Here is a 21,606-nt window from a genome sequence, read left to right as displayed (position 1 = left end):
TGATTTCACTGAAAGTCTTCGCGTGCTTTCGAGCTAGCTCGCTGGCTTGACATATTTTCACTGCATTTTTCAAATTTAGTTCGGTTTCTCTCAACAGACATTCCCTGACTTTTTTATCATGAATACCAAACACAATCTGGTCACGAATCATGGATGCTTTGAGCTCAGAGAAATTACATGTCTGTGCTTTCAGTTTCAGATCAGTTATAAAGCTATCAAAAGTCTCATTTTGCTGCTGTGTCCTTGAACAGAACATGTATCTTTCATAGGTCTCATTCTTTTTGGGAGAGCAATGTGCATCAAATTTTTTTAGCACATCTTCTAATTTTTCTCTGTTCTCCTCTGGATTAAATACAAATGTATTAAATACCTCTATCACCTGTGGGCCTGCAACCGTAAGCAGCAACGCTATCTTCCTTGCGTCTGTCTTCGTACCGAATCCGATGGCTGCAATGTAGAGTTTGAATTGTTGTTTAAGAGTCTGCCAATTGTAGTCGATATTTCCTGTGAGTTTCAAACGCTCTGGTGGCTTCAAATTCTCCATGTCGCTTTTCACAATTTTCAGCAGATCTTCACCATCCTGGTACCATCTTATGTTCATTAATAAATAGACATTCTTATTATGAACACAGCTAGCTTTTGCTAGTTACTTTATTGAGCACATATGGACTAGGTACAGTATCTGTAGAGGCCTCCATCTTGACTGCTGCCTTGTGGGTAGCCTAGTGCCTCATGGGTAATGTAGTCTTAATATACATACAGCTGGGTAGTGTAGTCTTATATACAGCTCTACACAGCTCTACGGCTCCACCTAGTGTCCACTATAGAATGACATGTTATTGATCATTACAGTGTCCACCTTGAATGTCTTTATTGCACTAAGAAAGCAAAAACATTATTTTAAACTGTTTACAAAGTTTTTTCCAAACTATTTATGTTTGCGAATGTTTGAAAAGTTGAAAATAGGTAGTTAACATCTTCAATGTCTTAATTGCACTAAGAAACAAGGAAAAGTCACTTTAAACTTTACAAATTTTTTTCTGAACTATTCATGTTTACAAATGTTTGAAAAGTAGAAAATAGCTATTTAACATTTAAAAGTTATAAACTATCTGCATCAAAACTGAACCGGAAAATTGTTTGATGATGCAATAAAGGTTCACTGCTTCACTTTAAATTGTGTCTGCTCCTTTCTTTGCTTTGCGGGGGGAGGGGTAGGTACAAGGCGTCACTACCTCATGAAGGTGTTGGCTACTAGCAGTTCCCGAGCAGTTCCGGTAGCACTTGGCTCCTTCCCATGAGGCCTGGCCACAGGCACATTGGCATTGCTTATGTCCTCCATTTCAGCAGGGAGCTCTTCTGCAGTGTTAAGGGTCAATCCTTCCTGCAGGGCAAAGTTATGCAAAGCACAACAGGCCATCACAATCTTTGCCACTTTCTGGTGAGAATACTGCAACGTCACCCCTGACCTATCCAGGCACCGGAAGCATGATTTCAGAACTCCAATTGTCCTCTCCACCACTTGATGTGTGGACACATGTGCCTGGTTGTATCTCTCCTGAGCCTCATTATTGGTCTTGCGGTAGGGATTCATCAGCCATGGTCTTAGCCGGTAGCCCTTGTCACCCAATATCCATGCGGATCCTGGAGGCAATTTGCTGAGAGCATCATATAAGTTAGAGTTACGGAAGACGAAGGAGTAATGATTACTTCCCCGGTGCGCTACATTCACGTTTAGGATCCTGAGGTGCGCATCACATAATATCATTACATTCAATGAATGATGCCTCTTCCTGTTGATGTATGTCACAGGTGCAGCCAGTGGTGCCTTCAATGCTATATGGGTTCCATCGACTGCCCCAATCACTTTGGGGAATACAGCAATGCGATGAAATGCAAAGGCCATCTCCTTTTGATGTCGAGTGGACAAGTCATACTTAATGAACTCTGACAGCCTACGGAAAATGGCATCTGTGACCTGGTGAATGCAGACCCTCGCAGCATTCTTGGAGATGTTGCTTATGCCACTGGTGCCTGCTTGAAATGACCCACTTGCAAAGAAGTTCAATGCTGTGGTTACCTTCATGTTCACTGACAAGGCAGTGCGGGTCTTCGAGCACGGTTGCAGGTCCTCCTTCAACATGCCTCTTTACTGAAGCGCAACCTCCTCACACACAACTCCTCCGACAGCATCTCAAATGATCGCCTCTCCCTGTACACTCTCTGGGGTGGGTAGTAGTTCCTTCTGATCAGGAGACAGTCATGGTTCCTCACTCTTCTATGTTGTTCCCTGGCGTTTCGAATTCTTTGAAGCAAAATCACACAGAGCATCAGGGCACCATTTCTGGAGGGCATGTTTCTCGCTCACAGGCCTCCTCTTTACACAGACGTCCTTGTAAGGAAAAAATGGAAAGAGTTGTTAAAGTAATTTTAATAAAGTGAGTGGCTAGAAAATCACCTCGGGCTATGGCAAGAAACATGCGTTATCGGCTTGGGAACACGTCCTACCCGCCTGATGAATATCACAGCCCGAGATGATTTTCCAATAACTAACATTTTCTGAAAGTCATAATTACATACATACGTTCATACACATACTGAAATGAAAATATACATACATACATACACATACTTAAAGGAATATATACAGACATACATACATACATACTTACTTAAAAGAATATATATTAATGATGAAAAGCTTCTTTCTTAAAAATTTTGTAAATGTTAAATTATTCATTATTAAACAGTCATTTTCACATTTAATAAACAAATCTAATTCAATTAGGCCTTGCACACAGCAAGAGTTGATCATTACTCAAAACCCGTTTAAAAAAAATAATTAAAGTTGGAAACTTACCTCAGACTTTCTTAAAATAACTTTTCTCCCTTTCACAACCAAAAATGTGCCGTTCAGAAGCTCCACTGATGAAATAGTTCTTCCTCCTGAGCGTTACGGAGCTTCTCGGGGGCTTTACTCCTGCTTTTTAGATGTGTAAATGCTGGGGACTTACCCTCACTGCAGCAATTCACAAAAAAGCCGAAGTTTAATGCGCACGCGCTGCCTCAAAAGTCGCACGCGTTCCACCTCTGAACCCCTGTTTCAGGGAAGCGGAAGTGCCGATTTCCCGCGCATGCGCTGTGCATGCAGAAAACCGGCACTTCCATCGGGCCCACGCGTGAGTACACCGTGCATACTCACGCGTTGGGACACGAATTTCTGGGCCACTAACTTTGTTTCTCTCTCCATGGATGCTGCCTGGCCTGCTGAGTGTTTCCAGCATTTTCTGTTGTTATTTCAGATTTCCAGCATCCGCAGTATTTTGCTATTGTATTATGTAAGAAAGTGCTCCTGGCTTGAGCCTCGTAATTGCTGGCTCGTGTTGAAAAAGTGGATGACGAGGATCACTTGTCTGCTTTGACCTTTCCACTCTTGATGAAAGGATACCGGGAATGAACCTTGTGATAGAGAGTTACAGGGTGAATATCAGTGAGTTATAGGATTAATACTAGTTACAGGTAGGTTACCGGGGCGTTGCACTTATTACTATCAGGTACAAATAGACTTTTAGTGAATTATTCTATTACTGTTGGTTACTGATGCAATTTCATTATGTTACCATTTGTTACCGGAGGAATCAAAGTTCCTCCCACCTCTGGTTTCCCCCCCCTGTGAATCCCTCCCTCACCTTTGGTTTCCCCTCTTCCTTACCCTTGGCTTCTCTTCTTCGCCTGCTCGCAGGTTGTTCCTGGTTCTTGGAACTTCTCACACAACAGCTGCTGGCCTGAAACCATGACCAAAGATATTCAACCACAGGGGACCCAACAGTTATAAGGTAAATGCAATAACATTTGCAAACATCATGCGATCAGACATCACGTTGTCAGACATCATGTGATCCAACCTGTAGGAATTACCTCCAACCAGAGTTGGCAACCCTAATGATGACAAGAAAACTGGACTGAATCAGGCATCATTTTGGATTCGAATCTTAGCCAGTTAATTGCAGAATTTAGAAGATGATGTTAGGGAGTTTGTAAGATTCGCAAAATTGAATATTATTACATAAGGGTCTATTGGCAGTAGAGGCCGTGATTTTAAAGACTGTTTTAAAAGAAGCCCAGAAAAAGGGACACATAAAATGGCCGCCAGACCCCGTGACTAGCTTTTTGGACACTTTAAAATGGTTCCTGCAGTCCCCAGGCAGCCTTTGTAGATTCAGCCCACAGTAAGTTCTGGAAGGCCGTTTCGGAGAAAACAAAACCAGACACAGCCACATGCATATGGATTGGATGCAGATCCAGTCAGATCGGCCTGTAGATAAAGGCCATCTAAATGTTTACCCAGACAAAGGGAAACAGTTTTACATTCATAAGGGGAGCATCAAAGACCCATTAAAGACATCAAGAGGACATTCAAAACAATACAAGGGCATTCCAGACCAGAGATGGCCATCACCGGCCATCCCGAAAGCAGTTAAAATATAATAACTACCCCGTTGTGATACAAGCCCGCCAAAAGTTAAACAAAGACTAACCTTGATTTGGCGGGAGATAAAAGCTTCTCTTGAGAAGTATATTGGGTCCCGGGGTGGCCATCGGTAGCTATCAGGAGGCTCATCATCCTCCTTCACAGATCACCAGCTCGGAAGGATTGAAGAAGAAGAAAACGAGGCAGCCATCAAGAAGGTGATTCGAGTCTGCGCCCCGCCCCGGGGTAACCATCGGGGGATCATCGACAAACCCCGGGCCGTTGACGAGACGAAAGGGCAGCAGCCCCACAGAAGAAACCTATTTGAAAATGGTAGCCAGCTAGAGACCCCTCTAACCGTGGTCTCCGTCCCCGCCGACATCCAGGCGAGCCAATGTCCAGCCTGCCCATGACCTTCACCTCGAGGAAGAAGAGAGAGTGTCACAGCCCGCAGCGCTGACCACGTGGAGACAGGACGCCTGAAAGGATCAAAACACAGACCTGTTTCAAAACTCTATACTTTCCAACTGGATTGGTGAGCATGTTTCTGGCCCCTCACAATCTGATCTAGATAGGCTTAAGGGGGTGGGCATTTAATGGGTAATTTTTAACAATGAGTTGTCCCTTGATGTTCCGTGTGATTCCCCATTTCATGATGACTTTTGTAAAGAATAATATGCCTGTATTTATCTTAGCCAGTACTGTTTTATGATTTGTTTCTCCCTCCCATGTACCTTATTGGTTTACAGTTTGATTTGTTCCTTTATGCAATAAAGTTTCATTTCATTTTCATTAAATCTGGTCTGTAGAGTTTTCTCTACATTGTAGTTCCTGCACCCAAATCCAGTGTCTAGAACCTAAGGGGCGAGTGGGTCGAACCACTCAAGGTTTTACTGTGCAAAAGAGAGAGAGAGGCCTCTAGCGAGAGGAACCTCTGCGGTCTCACGAGGAAACCCCTTACAAGTTGCATATAAAACCTGGTGATATCGGTTAAATGGTTCTAGTTAGTGTAATCACGTCAAAGTCATGCTCATGGTCTGTTTACACTTTATGGTATCTTTTCAGTTTTTTAAAGAAGGACTGAAATGCTAATCCACCACAAAAGTAAACAGAAGTATTCGTTGTCCAAGGGAATATGTTATCAGTAGCTCAGTGATAATGCCCCAATATAGGCCCAGAAATTCGGGTCTCCACGGGTGAGTACGCGCTGGGTACTTACCCGTAAGCCCGATGGAAGTGCCGGTTTCATGCATGCACTGCACATGCGCAGGAAACCGGCACTTCCGTTCCTCTGAACGAAGGGGTTCAGAGGTCGAACGCGTGCGCATGGGAGTCTGCGCGTGCGCTTTGAACTTACGTTTTTTTTACAGGTTTTTCCGTGAGGGTACGTCTTTAGAATTTAGAAATTTAAAAAGCAGGCGTAAGGCTTGCTTTTTACAAGGTAAGTGGTCAATTAATTAAAATTAAAACATTTTTTCCACAGGTTTATTATTTTTAAATACTTTAAAGCAAGGTAAGTTTATTTTTAGCCCCGTTAGAATATAAAATTATTTTTTTCAAAAATTTAAATTATTGTTTAAAATAGTTATTTAATGTAATTTATAGTTTATTAAAAAAATGTGATTAAAAAAACAATGTATTTGAAGGTTTACTGCTATTTTGGGGCCATAGTATTTATACGTCTTGACAGCTCTTCCTGTCAAGACTTATGAATGGGCTTTTCCCTCCTCCGATTGGCTGCCCATGGCCCACATGATCCCAGGGGACGCATCGAACTAACTGCGCCCCTGGGATACGCAAGCACTGCGCGCCGGCAGCTGGGCCAGGCCCCGGATCAGAATTCCACGGGGCCCTACAGCTCAACTGCCACGCGCAAGGTAAGTGCAGGTCGGGGGCTTGCACCCACGGGAAGCCCCCGACCCGAATTTCTGGGCCATAAATTTTAACTGTGCTTGAATCAGAAGATGTAAGGATGTTTGGACTGTCAGATGGATGTGTCAAGATTTCCATTCAAGAAGAAGCAAAGTTATATATATATATACATGCAGAGGGAGGATGTCACATGTCCTCAATTTTATTCTCTTAACTGACACCAATTATGTTATGCATCAGAGGGGATGTCACATATACTTTCAGTTGTTCTCTCAATTGAGATCTCTTATTATAAGTAGGCCAAGTGAAGGTCAACTTGCTAGTAGTGCTTCAAAAAGCAATTGCTTTTATGACACATATTCACGTTTGCTCCCATTGACAAAGAATGGGAGCTTGATAGAGCAATAAAAAGGTTTCCTGACCGAGGCAGTGACTTTGCATGCATATTTGTGCTCCTGCTCCTTTGTCGAGCCCAATCTCATCCCAAGTATAAAAAAAATTAAATGAACACTGACCTGATAAAAAAGGGTTATACAATTTGGGCTATAAATCATTTCTGATCAACATACAGTTCAGGTGTATTGGCTCTTATGCCTATAATCCATCTTTGTTTCCCAAGGGACATCTCAGGATTCATATAGAGACTGCTGAAAGGCTTTCCCACACTGTTGTAAAAGGAAATACATTTTTTTCATTTTGGCACTTAAGCAATAAAAAAAATTTGAAACCTTTGTAATGTCACGAAAGTTAACCTCATTGGTTTATAGCTTAAGTATGTTAATGTATTCATGAATAATATTTCAGTGACAACAGCAACAACAACATGCATTTTTATAGAAAATGCTGGAAATACTCAGCAGGTCAGGCAGTGTCTGTGGAGAGAGAAACACAAGTCGATGACCTTCATCAAAACTGGATAAAGTTACAGATGTAACAGGTTTTAAGCAAGTACAGAGGCAAGGAAAGGGGGGAGTGGAGCAAAGAACGAAACTGAAGGTCTACAATAGGATAGAAGGCAGGAGAGATTAAATGACAAAATGCCATTTATAGCTACTCCAGACTCATCTTTTGTTTCTTTACTTGCCCCATTACCACCCATTTTTGCCTTGCACCATCATCCCTTTCATCATTTTATCAGTCCTACTCTCCACCCTGTCACAGATCTTCCCTTTTATTCTTTCCTATCCCCACACCCCTTCTTTCCAAGGCTCTGTACTGCTTATGAACTGTAAGTCTCTAACTTCTTCCAATTCTGATGAAAGGTCAGTGACCTGAAACGTTGGGCAGGGTTTTCATTGTGCCGTGGAGTCGGGATTGGAGGCGTGGGGCGGGGGTTAAAATCCCAAAATCAGGGGTCCCGACCACTTCCCACACCCAAACCTGCTTCCAAGCCAGTTTCAAAGGAGGCGGGTACCCGCCCCGCACTGGGACCCGCCTACTCGAGGCGGGAAGGGATTAGTGCCAATTAACTGCCTGTTACCAGGTAGTTAACAGGCAATTTTTAACCTAATCCCTATTTTTGATGTTGAAGTGTGGGATTCCCGATGGCTCCAAACTATGCCAAGTCAGAGGAGGTGGGCCGTCAGGTTGAAGGACTTGGAGGGGTCGAGACGTCGGTGTTCAGGTGAGTGATGTGTGCATGAGTGCAAAGGTAAGTGTGTTTGGTGTGTCTAAAATGATGAAATAAGTTTTACATACCTTTTCTTACCTTTTCAGCCTTCCTTCCTTTAGGTTCTGGGAGTCCCTCATCTCACCGGCACAGAAAGCAGAATGGCTGCGAACTGTCAAAAGTGACAGCCTTCAGCTTTCTGTGCAGGAGAGATTTCTAACTAAGTCTGTGGAGAAGGACTCAGGTTAGAAGTAAGACTGTCAGTGTTTGACAGCTTCAAACAGCTGTGAAACACTGATATTTCATCTGTCAAAATCTCTTGACAGATGAAATTTCAGTCTGTGACGTCACCTGTTGCTGGGTGGCCCTTAATTGGCCTGCTAAGCCCGCTGGGTGGGCTCAACAAGTCAATCAAGTTAAAAGCACGTGGATTGTCTGCATCTCGATGGAGGCGGGACTACAACCCCGAAAGTTGTAGTCCCGCCTCAACCCAACTCCTGAGTTAAATTCCTGCCTGTTAACTCTGTTTCTCTCTCTACAGTGGATGTCTGACCTGCTGAGTATTTTCAGCATTTTCTGTTTTTATTTCAGAGAAAACAAAGGATGGTTGTGAATGGAGATGGCAAGGCCTCACTAGCAGGGTACAACAAGGATCAATTCTGGGACCATTTTCTGCTTTTACTTCAGATTTCCAGCATCCGCAATAATTTACTTTTGTAAAAGATTAATAACCAGTGCCACAATTAGGATGTAATTCATTCCACGTATTTCCTTGTCATGTATTTTGATCCATGTCAGGACGGTAACTGAGATTAACATAAGTTAGATATAAATATTAATTCTAAATATCTGACCTGTAGTTAAATGGAATGGGCAGAGGAATGATTCCCTCTCCCACAGTGAAATCTGACCTCCATTATAATATCATCTTTCTGAAATTCACAGACTATCATGTATTCACATTACAACATTGTGTCCGTATAATTACTTTTCTAACTTTCCGGCCATTATGGTTTTTTTCTTTATAATTAAGGAAACATGATCAATCTGCATTCTGCATCAAGATACCAGATAAATGTCTCCCCAGCAATTACTTAATTATAATATTCAAGATCAAAAGCATTTTCTGGAAGGGGAGGGAAGGGGATAGTCAGGTACTTCCAAGCAATTACCAAACAACATGCCTACGATAGCAAAATACAGTGGATGCTGGAAATCTGAAATAACAACAGAAAATGCTGGAAAATCTCAGCAGGCCAGGCAACATCCGTGGAGAGAAAAATAGAGTCAATGTTTCAGGCTGAAACCCTTCGTCAGGACTGAAAAAGCACAGGAAATGAAACAGATTAAAAGGCCAGTTTGGGGGCTGGGAAATGGGGATGAGAGAACAAAAGAGAAGTGAAGAGACATTAAGAGGTATTCAAAATGAGACGAGATGGTGATAGGCCTAGTGGAGAGACAAAAGACGGCTCTAGATTAGGTGTGACGTACGCTGGCAGAAGGAGAGACAGCTGCCATGTGGAAGAGAAAAAAAGGGGGAAGGGCCCCCCGACGTGATCCCACCACCAAACGCATTTTCCCCTCCCCTCCCCTTTCAGCATTCCGTAGGGACCGCTCCCTCCGAGGCACCGTAGTCCACTCCTCTTCCACCCCCAGCACCCCTTCCCCTTCGCCCGGCACCTTCCTGTGCAAGCGCAGGAGATGCAACACCTGCCCTTATACCTCCCTCCGTCCCACTGTCCAGGGCCCCAATCACCTCTTCCAGGTGAAACAGCGATTTACTTGTACTTCTTGCAATCTAGTATACTGTATTCGCTGCTCACGATGTGGTCTCCTCTACATTGGAGAGACCAAACGCAGATTAGGTGACCGCTTTGCAGAACACCTCTATTCAGTCCGTAGAGGTGACCCTGAGCTTCCGGTCGCCTGTCATTTTAAATCACCACCCCATTCCCCTCAGACCTCACCGTACTCGGGCTCTTGCATTGTTCCACGGAAACCCAGCGTAAGCTCGAGGAACAGCACCTCATCTTCCGATTAGGCACTTTGCAACCTTCCGGACTCAATATTGAGTTCAACAATTTCAGATCATAACCTCGGCCCCTATTACATTTTTACATATATTTCTATCCACACCTTTGTTTTGGCCCTTCCCCCTTTTTTCTCTCCCACATGGTAGCTGTCTCTCATTCTGCCAACGCATTTCACACCTAATCTAGAGCCGTCTTTTGTCTCTCCCCTAATCCTATCACCATCTCGTCTCGTTTTGAATACCTCTTAATGTCTCTTCACTTCTCTTTTGTTCTTTCATCCCCATTTCCCAGCCCCCAAACTGGCCTTTTAATCTGTTTCATTTCCTGTGCTTTTTCAGTCCTGACGAAGGGTTTCGACCTGAAACGTTGACTCTATTTCTCTCTCCACGGATGTTGCCTGGCCTGCTGAGATTTTCCAGCATTTTCTGTTGTTATACCAAACAACATGCTCTTTGTTTACTTAGGTGCATTACTGAAAGCCTATCCAGATCTCAAGGCAAGGATAGACACTCTTGGGGGGAAATATTTGGTTGCTTTGCGCCTCCCGTTAGCGCCCTAAGCTATGTCCAACGGGGCTAGGGGGTCTACCTGCGGCCGGGGCGGCGCTACTTAAAGGCGAGGTGCGGGGCTGCCATTGTTGTTGCTGGCTGCCTGCTGGTACCTGCCTCTGCTCCCATCACTGGCTTCCTTACGCGCCCACCCCGCCCCCCGGCGCGGAGTGCCGGCTGCGCTCCATGAGCCCGGCATTCCCGATCCCCAGGGGCCCAGCTGAGCCCCGGGTCGCGCTGTGCAAGTCCCCTCCCCATTAAGAAGGGGAGGAAGGCCTGCAATACCGCGGCGCCGTGATATTCCCTAAAAGCGCCCTAAGAGGGAGGCAGGGCGCTTCCAGTAGTGCCCCACTTCCCTCTTGGGGCACTACCACGCAATTTCCGTCATGGGGGGGTGCCAATTTTTCCAGGGCACTAAAGGTAGCGCCCCGGCGGCGCTGCTCAATTTTTAGCCCTTGATATTTTGGGAATTTGGGACTCACCTATGAGGTAGATGAAAGATATGAAAGTAGGGTAAGAAGGTTTAAAAAGACCCAAAAATGTAACAGAAAGTTACTGAGAAAGGAATGATTTTCTTCAGTGCTATAAGCCAATGGTTTTCAAAATTCTCTTCTGGGGACCATCTGTAAATATTGACATTGTCAATGATCAGTCAGCTACCCTAAGGAACATAGTGCAATCATTGCAAAAAACATGAGTGTACAGCAACAGAAATAACTGCTACTAAGTCAACAAATACAAAATGTACAGAAGTGTGTTGTGAGACAGAAATCTAATGGTCTTACAGAAACTGTCCCCGCCACCCCCGCCCCAGAATCCACTAGAGTACATGTATCCCCATTTCAAAACCTATGCTCTAAGATTTTTGGTGAGTGATTTTTATAGCTAAATATCTGACTTGCAAGATTAACTACATTATGGTCAGCACCCAGCATATGGTTGGACGCAGCAATGATCAGAGAAGCACATAGGTGATTTTCATTAATAGGCAACAATAATTCTGTCTTTCTGAGGTTGTTGAGGTCGCAAGTTAAAATATTCTCTAAAATGTATTCATTAACTGCATTATATTGTTTTTTTTAAGTATATTTTGAGTTCTGGGATGCGTGCAGATCCAGAATGGATGTTATCCGAAATGAATAAATTAATAATCCAGAAATGCATTTGTTACAGTTTAATTAGTGTTACTTTTTTAAAAAATGGAAGTAATTGCGGGCACTGGTTCAGAGCAAGTAGAAACTGTCGAATAATGAAAGCTCTGGAAAATTGGAGATAATAATGCAAACATGGCTCTGCATTCACGAGCTAGTGACAAGAAACCAGTGTCATGATCTTTACAAGCCAATTAAATAGGCGGCTGTCTTTAAATTGGAGCTCTTCAGTAACGAGGCATAAGGACGGATGTCTACACATCACTGCTAATGTCTTCTTTGACAATCCAGGCAGAATCTTAAGCCCACTGTAGGTCTAAGTGCTATGTTTTGTGTCTATTTAGACATACAGTTCCTGTCACTCTTGGTCACTATTTCAATTAATTTGTACGGCCTGTCAAAAAGAATTTTCATTATTAATAGGCTACTGGATCGTATTCTGATTTGGGAGCTCAGGCACATTTGTGGGTGGGAAAGCCACTCAGAGAAAGGTCACTCCACGTTACACTCCAACTCCAAAGTCACAATGTATTGTGTACAGCGAACAATTAACTCATGTTTATTGCTGTTTAGCTTTGCATACCTCAGTCGCAACACATTCCTGTGCATATATGTGATGTGGCAAAGGGGACAATATTTGAGATCAGGAAAACCTGTTTGGGTGATGGAAAGGTATTAGGCTCAAAGTGAACGTTGGCAATATTAGCGGAAAAACAGGATCAGGAGTAGGCCATTCCTACCATTGAGCCTGTTCCGCCATTCAATTAGGTCACGACGAATATGTAACTTAACTTCATTTACCCACCTTTGTACCATGCCCCTTGATAACCTTACCTAACAAAAATCTATCACTCTCACTCTGGAAAATTTCAATTGTTCCAGCATCCACTGTGTTATGGGGGAGAGAGTTCCAGATTTCCACTACACTTTGAGTGATAAAGTGCTTCCTGATTTCACTCCTAAATGGCCCAGCTCTAATTTTAAGATTATGCCCCTTTGCTCTGGATTACCCACTTGAGGAAACAGTGGTTGGAATTTTTACCTTTCCGACGCGCTGGGAATGGGGGAGCCCTGGATCATGTGGGGAACCTGGAAGTTTAAGCAGCACATTTTGCGTGGCCTTTTAACAAAGCTACTGCATTTACACCTGACTTCCAGGTTTCCCGTCCAATTAACGGGAGTGGGCTTGATAACGTCACGCATGGGTCCAATTCAGCTCAGTTATTTAAAGGAGCAATGCAAAGATGACAGTTGAAGGTTGGTGGAGGTTGAAGAGGCATTGGTGGGAGAGAGTGGTTTCTTTATAGAGAGATTTGCTTTCTTGTCGAGAGATTGGTTTTGTTGAAGAAAACAAAATGCAGTCTCAGTGTCTGAAAGCTGCCCCTAGATTTAGTGATGCCTCCCTGGAACTCCTGCTGCAAGGAGTTGGAGCCCACAGGGAGGTCCTATTCCCTGCTGACAGGAGGAAGAGGCCAGCCTCAGACACCAAGAAGGCATGGCTGGCGATAGCATCAGAAATGAGCAGCAGGAGTGTGGTGCCATGCTCCTGGATATAATGCAGGAAGAGATTTAATGACCTCATGAGGTCAAGAAAGGTGAGTAAAATGGCACATTCAACTACATCCTGTTGTGCATGTCACCCAAACCCCCTCATTCTGCCTTCCTAAGCCTACTCCTGCACATCATTCCTCACACCAACCTACCTTGCAGGTGCACTCATCCTTCTCTATCTATGCACTTACTCACATCCCCATCTGACTAACAACCACTGACACTCACCCTCATCTGAATGCAATCTCACACCTCTCCCTCATAGTCACGCTCTACAGATGTTGCCCATCCAGCCATTCCACTCATTCTATCGCTCTCACTCAAAGGTCTCTTGTTTCCCTCCTTGTTGAAGAGAGCAGAGAACACACAAGAGAGCCAGAGAATTGAAGTTGGCCCTCCAGCCAATACCACTGCAGCAGAGGAGGCGGTGCTGGAGATCAGCAGAGTATTGGAGTTGATGGCAGTGAGAGATGGAGTGATGGGGAGCTCTCAGTTAGCTGGTGATAGAATTAAATATCACACAGCCACATAGCATACAACAGTCATTCACGTTGACTTGATGTCAGCAACCAGTGAAATATGATCACGTGCAAAATATTCACTTAAAACACTCATATCATAACAGTTCTAATTCATGTCTTTACTCTCCCACAGGCCCATCACGTGTCCCACAGCCAGTCCAGCCAGAGGAGGAAGAAGACTCCTCAGAGGAGGTCGCTGACTCTGAAGGTATATGGCCACAGGACGCATGCACACCAAATTCCAATGCACATACACACACATCGGTGGGGCTATTAAGTCAGATAGTTGTGCTATTACCTGGTGTCTCACACATCACATGCGAGCAAGAGCAGATGGTGCAGACAGCGACACCAGTGGAGAGTCCTCGTCGGAGGGCGCAAGCTGCTCCAAGCTCTGCTCAGCTGGACGAAGATGCTGAACCTCGGGAGCCGTTGACAAAGAGGATGATTCTGGAGGAACAATATCAAATGCGTGAGGCTCCGTCAGGAATTTCGGCCGCGATGTGCTCACTTGCAGGGCGAATGGAGGAGTCCATCACCAGCAAGACTGGCATGATGTCGCATGCCATGGCTATGACGTGTTCGTACATGGAAAGGGTAGCCACCTGCATGGAGCATCAAACGCGGCAATCAAATGAGTGCATGCTTGCCCTCACCAACAGCTTCTACAGTCTGAATGCCACCTTAACAAGGATGGATAGAAACCTAGACTTGGCTGTTCATTGCTCCACTGATTTGCAGCAAAGTGCTCTCCAGCTCCTTGCTAGAAGGGAAGTGTGGGTGGGCCATGAGAGGGATGATGCTGAGAGGGGACATAGAAGTGGGACTCTGCTCTAAGCATTTCTCCCCCTGTTGCCGCCCCACCCCTCAGTCAGAGCCCCACATGTTGCCTCCTGCCAGTCTACCCCTGCATAGGTGCAGGAGGAGCAGTCTTTGGTCGGGCCTTCATGGACTGCAAAACCCAGAGGACATCAGCCAAAAGCATCTCAGCAGTCAGAGCAGGGAAGTGAGCAGCCTGCCACTACCTCTGCTGAAGCCATAGGGGTTGCATGATGTAGAAGTGGTAGGAAGAGGAAGATGAAAGAGTTCTAAATGCACAAGGGTATGCACAGGGATGTGTTCAGCAATGTTGCACTGTTAAGGTTATGTTGATATTTGGAGGCACATAAAATTATTTCTTTACACCACTTTCCCATCTTGCCCATTTTTGACTGCTGCCTGGCAAGTGGCATTGCCACTTGTAATGAATGGTAAGACATGACTTAACTGCGAGCAATGGGTGTCTGACAGGTTAGGTTTGGTCATTTCAGGAGTGCTTTGTGGTTGGAGTGGGGGAAAGTTGGTTCAGCATCTGGGACCCAGATTGGTGCACTGGTGCAACCTAACTAAATCCCGGACATCCCAGGCAGCAATGTGCGCCGCTGCTGGTGGCATGTCCACATCAAGTTCCTCTTCTTCCTCCTCCTGTTCCTCCTCCTCCGCCAAAGAGACTCTACACTCTGCAGCTTGCTACTCCAGCAGCTCCATTTCTTGCTGCTGTGCTCTGTTGTGCAGTGCGCGGCTTACCACGATCATTCTGGAGACTGTGGCTGGTGCGCATTGAAGGGCGCCTCCAGACCTGTCCAGTCATCTGAAGCACATCTTCAGCATCCCGTTTGCTTGCTCTATTACACACCTCATCATCATTTGGCTTTGATTGTAGCACTCTTTGGTCTCATTGCTTGGCCTCCTCAAGGGTGTCATCAGCCACATCTTCAGTGGATATCCTTTGTCTCCAAACAGCCAGCCGGTAAGTCTGGTCAGAGATGTGAATAGCTGAGTGAGGGTGGACTGGCGCAGGATGAATGAATCATGACAGCTCCCTTGTAACACATGCACGATGATATTTATGTGGTTGCAGGTGAGCTGCGTGTAAGCCCTTACAGTTCACGAAGACTCCTGGGTGATGATGAGGTGCCTTGATTGCCACATGTATACAGTCGATGATGCCCTGCACCTGTGGGAAGCCAGCCAGTGCCGCAGAGCCGAGTGCCCGCTCATTTTGACTGGCTTCATCGGTGGCAAAGTGTACATAACTGCCTGCCCTGGCAAACATGGCATCGGTCACTTGGGTAATGCATTTGTGGGCGGCAAATCTCTCCTGCAGATCCATGAAAGGAGCCCAAGGTGAAGAAGTTGAAGGTGATGGTCACTTTGACAGCCACCGGTAATGCGTGTCCACCAGGCTCACTTGGCAGCAGGACCTCTTTCAGCGATAGCCTGAGCCTCCTGAGGCACTGGTGTTCAGTCATGTCCAGGAAGCTGATCCACTACCTATATACCCTATGTTGGGGGCTATAGGCTCCTACAAAGTGCACCCCTGTGCTCATTCCCTCTGTCCTGTGGAACGATGGGTCGGTGAGAAGAAGGCTGCTGCTACTCCTGCTTGTGCTGCTCATCCTGGTCCTCATCTGAGGTTCAAGGTGAAACAGCATAAGCGGCGCCCATGCTGATCTGATAAATGACAGATGAAAAGTGGAAGTCAGATGCACAATACTCCAATTTAGTGAGAGGGACCTCCAATGTAATGAGAGTGACTGCCAATGTACTGAGAGTGACCTCCAACGTTGTAGAAATCACCTGCAAACTCCTGAAAGCAAACTCTCAGAACAAGTGGTGTGAGTAAAAGCCTTTACCTTAGGCAAAGAAGCAGGTGTGAGGTCTCAGTATTTGTTATTATTTGCCTGTTATTTGTTCAGCCCCCTCAATTGCCGCTCTGCTCTCACCTTGCTTTCACTGGCGAGGTCAGGAAGCCCGAGAATCCTGTGGACACCCAGTAAAGGTTCACACCCCAGGGAAAGAAAGCTCTTAATAGCCTCTTAACTAGCTGTTAATTGCTTTAAAGAGCTAACCCGCCTCTCCCGAGAGGGTCTCTCACTTGCAGCCGAATGCGCTCCAGTTAAATGTGGAAGGTAGCGAGTTGAAGCCGGTTTCCCGACACGCTGTCAATCTCAACGCTTTTAACCTCCCACCCACTTCCCAAACCCACTCACTCTTTGATATTAAAATTCCAGCCAGTTTTTCGTATCTACCCTATCGAATACCTTTATCATTTTCAACACCTTTATTAGACCTCAACCTTCTAAACTCAAGAGCATACAAGCCCAGTTTATGCAACCTGTCCTCATAATTTAAGCCCTGGTCTCATTCTGGTGAGTGTGTGCTATATCCCTTCCAAGGCCAATATATCTTTCCCGAGGTATGGTGCCTAAAACTGAATGCAGTACTCCAAATGGGATCTGACCAAGGCTCTGTACAACTGAAGCATCACTTCCTCACTTTTGGATTCCAACCCCCCTTGAGATAAAGGCTAACATTCCATTAGCTTTTTTGATGACCTTTTTTATTATCAATGCACTAACACTTAGTGATTTAACACATTTGAATGATGTTCCTCTGCCTGTTATTTAACATAGAAACATAGAAAAATAGGAGCAGGAGAAGGCCATTCAGCCCTTCGAGCCTGCTCCACCATTCAATATGAACATGGCTGATCCTCTATCTCAATACCATATTCCCGCTCTCTACCCATACCCCTTGATGCCTTTTGTGTCTAGAAATCTATCTATCTCCTTCTTAAATATATTACCCCTCTCTTCCATAGCCTTGTATCTCCCAAAGCCCCCTGCCCATACTCTGTATCTTCTAATGCCCCCTGCCCATAGCCCTGTATCTTCCAATGCTCCTCTCCTCCATATCTCCCCATAGTCCTGTATCTCCCATTGCCCCTCTCCTCTATAGCCCTGTATATTCCATTGCCCCTCTCCCCATAGCCCATTATCTTCCAATGCTCCTTTCTTCCATATCTCCCATTGCCCCCTCTCCTCCACACCCTGTATCGTTTTAAAGCTAGGAAATTAGGAGCGCTGTAAATTGGGAGCACTGTAAATTGGGCATGCTGACCTTCACAGCCGATCAAGTGAGACTCCATACTGGGAGTGGAGTCTTCAGAAATTTACCCTATGGTTTATAGAACTCATATCATACAGAGAGTATGTACTGATAACCTTCAGAATTCAGAAGAAAAGTGATTTACATGATAAATAAGTGTCCTCTACGGGATGCTTACAAAGCATCATTTGGAGCATCAGACAACAAGGTATTGCCAACTGTTAAGTTCTTGGGCGGGGGGGGGGGGTGTGGTAATCAACCATAGAGAAGAAAATGTATGAAAAATGATGACTAAATTAAAGAAAAATGCAGATGCAATTTTATGCCTTTCGCTCCTGAACAAAATTACTGTCTCCATTATTTTGTCTTCCTCAGAAAGAAAGAAAATAAAATTCCTGCTGTGCATGTGAAAATAGACAATTTAAAAAAGGAGTTCCATAAAAACAGATTCTCCATGCTCCACTATCATTACCATGCAGACTGACAAAAACAATCCTTTCACCCATAGACAAACCAATGACAGAAGAATTAAAGGAAGAATTTGCATGTATGTCGTGTTGTTCATGTTCTCAGAATAGCCAAAAGTTCTTCACAGCCATTAAATTATTGTTGGGGGGCAGTTATTATTGTTACATAGGCAACCACAGCAATCAAATTGCACACACAAATATCCCACAAACAACATATAAGATAAATAATCAGTTACTGTGTTGGTTGAGGAATGAATGTTGGCCAGAACATTTGGAGAACTCCTTTCTCTTTGAATAGTGCCGTGGGATCTTGTTCATTTTCCTGAACAGGTAGATAGGGTTTCAGTTCAATGTCTCATTCAAATGACAGCATCTCTGATAATGCAGCACTCCCTCAGTACTGAACTGAGCTGTCAGCTTACATTATATTCTCGAGTCCTGGAGTGAAGCTTAAACCCAAGAGTTAGAAACTGATCTTCATTCCACTTGTTTTCTGGATGGAAAATGGGGGCAAAAATGACAAGTTTTTCAGTGATATGTCCTGCGCCCCAGGGACGCCTAAAAACATTCAATGCCCTATTGATCTGGGATTATTTTCAGGCATCTGGGGCAGCCGCCTAAAACAAGTGTTAGGCCACTTGCATATGCTAATGACGGGCCTAATGCCTGCTTTAGGTCCCTCCGAGAAATTGGACTGCCCTGTGCAGAACAGACAACAGGCCTGCTACACTCAAGCTTTCTGGCACACTGCGACCTAAGAACCAAAAAGGTAAGTTTAAATTTATAAAACATAATTCATGTGGAACCAGTAGGAGCCAGAGTAGACCTCCTGGCTCCTCCACACTCCTGACAGGCGCTGTCGGCTGTGATTGGTCCACTTCCGCTATCCTTCTCTCACCCCGGCATCTACTCAGGGCCGCTACCGGTGAGGCAAGCGGCATGAAATTTAGGTGATGCAATGGGCAAGCTGCCTGGTGAGGCATGACAGGCATGGTAAGCTCACCTAAATTAAAGAAATGAGGCTCAAGGCCCAATTTCAGGCCAGCCTCTGATCTCCCGGATATAACGCGCGAGGCCTGCACAGGGCTGTTTCTGGGCCCACGTTAGCCAGGAAGTGTTCAGCTCCAAAGATCAATGGGGACCTGAGAAAGTAGGGCATTTATCTTTTAGGATCCTCAGTGGACTTGCTACCTGCCTCTCAACGACTGTTCTGGACCAATGAACATTTATGTATGCAGATAGCACCCTCTGGTGGTGGTTATTGTGTTAACAGTTTGTATGCTGGAAAGGTCATCTGATCTTTCTTCCTGTGAGAGGTCATTTGACCTTCCTACCTTTCTTCCTGTTGACCCCAGGAAGCAGTTTTGCTAGGAAGAACCTGACTTGAGTAATGGAGAATCTGCCATGAGAGGTTCCATTTACAATCCAATGTAATCTGATTTCATATGTTAAGCCAAGCGCAATATCTGTGAGTATCTTTGTTCCTTAGCATAATAGCAACGTTGTCAGAGTAATATTTTGATAATACTATGTTTATAAAAGGTTAATATTTGATCGTTATAGAAGTTAGTCCAAATGTTAGATAGTTATACAATTAGTCCATTCTACTGTTGTAAATATGTTTATATCTTTTGTAATATCGAATGTATAGTACTCAGTTTATGTACAAAACATACTTTGTCTTTGTTTACAGTTTCACAAATTTGTTCAAGTAAAGCTTCAAAATAGCAACCGGCTTCAGAAGAATTATTTTTGAATGAGTGTTTAACTTGCTGGATAGCTAGATAGGAGCACGTCTAGCATGGCCAGTACAGTGAAAAGATAGCAATACGGCTAGCTGTGAAGAGCGGAGCAGGAGGAACCCAGAGTAAGCCTTAATCTCGTAGAGCACATCTACCTCACATCAACATGTCAGAAGATAATAACGAAAATGCTTTGCAGCAAGTAGAAGACCTTAAACAGGCAGACGAAACTGTAGAACGTGACAATCGGTCTATAAGCTCCAGTTACTACAGATCGCAAGTTGGTTCACGGTAATCGGGTGGTTCTAGAGTAAGCATAGCCATCGCCAAAGCGCGGGCTAAGCTAGCAGCAGCTCAAGCCAGAGCTGCGCATGTGGACAGTGAAATAGAAATAAAAGTAAGACAGGCCCGTCTCCAAGCTGAATCACAAGCCGAACAGGCCCGACACCAAGCTGACCTGGCCAGTCACCAGTTTGAACGACACGCTGAACAGGCCCGTCTCCAAGCCACATTAGACGCTCTGCAGCAACAAAAAGAGATAGATGCTGCATTAGCCGAGACACAAGTATTCGAGGCAATTTTGGAGTGAGTTGATCACGAGACAGCTTACAAACCTTTAATTCCCGTATTGTGGCAGAGTCCACGACAGCGCACCATAGATTACGTGAGCGACCATGCCGACATACAGTTTACAGGAGAAAGGGATGGAGGCCCGCACATCCCTACAGACGCAAGCACTTCGTATAACATGCCACAAGTTGCCAATCAAGGTCAAAGCAGAAGGCGTGCCTCAAGCCGCAGAGTCTCCCCCAGCAGAACGGAAGACATGGTGCAAAGGAATAGGACGACGAATAGAGAAAGTCAAAGGCAAATCCCCTCTCGGTTCCTTGAGACCCCCAACAGAGCCCCCAGCCAAGGCAACCCTGGCACAGGTCCCAGCACCTACGACCTCGCCAAATAACTTGCACGCACCCAGCTGGTGACTTCGGGGTTAATCAAGTTTGATGACAGGCCGGAGAATTATCGGGCTTGGAAGTCCTGCTTCCACGATGCCATATCAGGCTTAGACCTGTCGGCAGGAGAGGAGCTCGGCCTCCTTGTCAAATGGCTCGACCCAGAGTCCGCCGGACAGGCCTGCAGGATAAAAGCGACCAATGTGGGGCAGCTGCCAGAGGGGTTGAAGAAGGCTTGGGTGAGGCTGGAAGAAAGCTACGGCTCGCCCGAAGCCATTGAAAGGGCTCTCTTTGACAGGTTGGAGAACTTTCCGAGGTTGACGAGTAAGGAACCCCAGAAGCTCTGCGACCTTGGAGATCTGCTGTTGGAACTCGAAGCCGCAAAGCAGGACGGCTACCTACCCGGTCTATCGTACTTAGACACTGCCAGAGGGGTAAGTCCCATCATTGACAAGCTTCCATTTAACCTGCAGGAGAAGTGGATAACGTTTGGATCAAAGTTCAAGCTAAAGCACAATGTGGCGTTCCCACCATTCTCGGCGTTCGTTAAATTAATCCTTAAAGAAGCCAAAGCCAGGAACGACCCCAGCTTCAACTTCTTCTCCTCCCACCCAGCAGTTGCCATAAGAGACAAGTTCGACAGACATGGAAAGACACCAATATCTGTCCACAGAATGCAAGTGTCCTCAACTGAGCACACAAAGATTCAGAAGAAACCTGAGGATATGAGCAAACAATGCCCTATCCACAACAAG

Source organism: Somniosus microcephalus, chromosome 15 (assembly GCF_052327205.1).
Source record: "Somniosus microcephalus isolate GS21.2 chromosome 15, FLI_Smic_1.0, whole genome shotgun sequence".
Lineage (NCBI taxonomy): Eukaryota > Metazoa > Chordata > Chondrichthyes > Squaliformes > Somniosidae > Somniosus > Somniosus microcephalus.
This window is presented reverse-complemented; position numbering follows the sequence as displayed.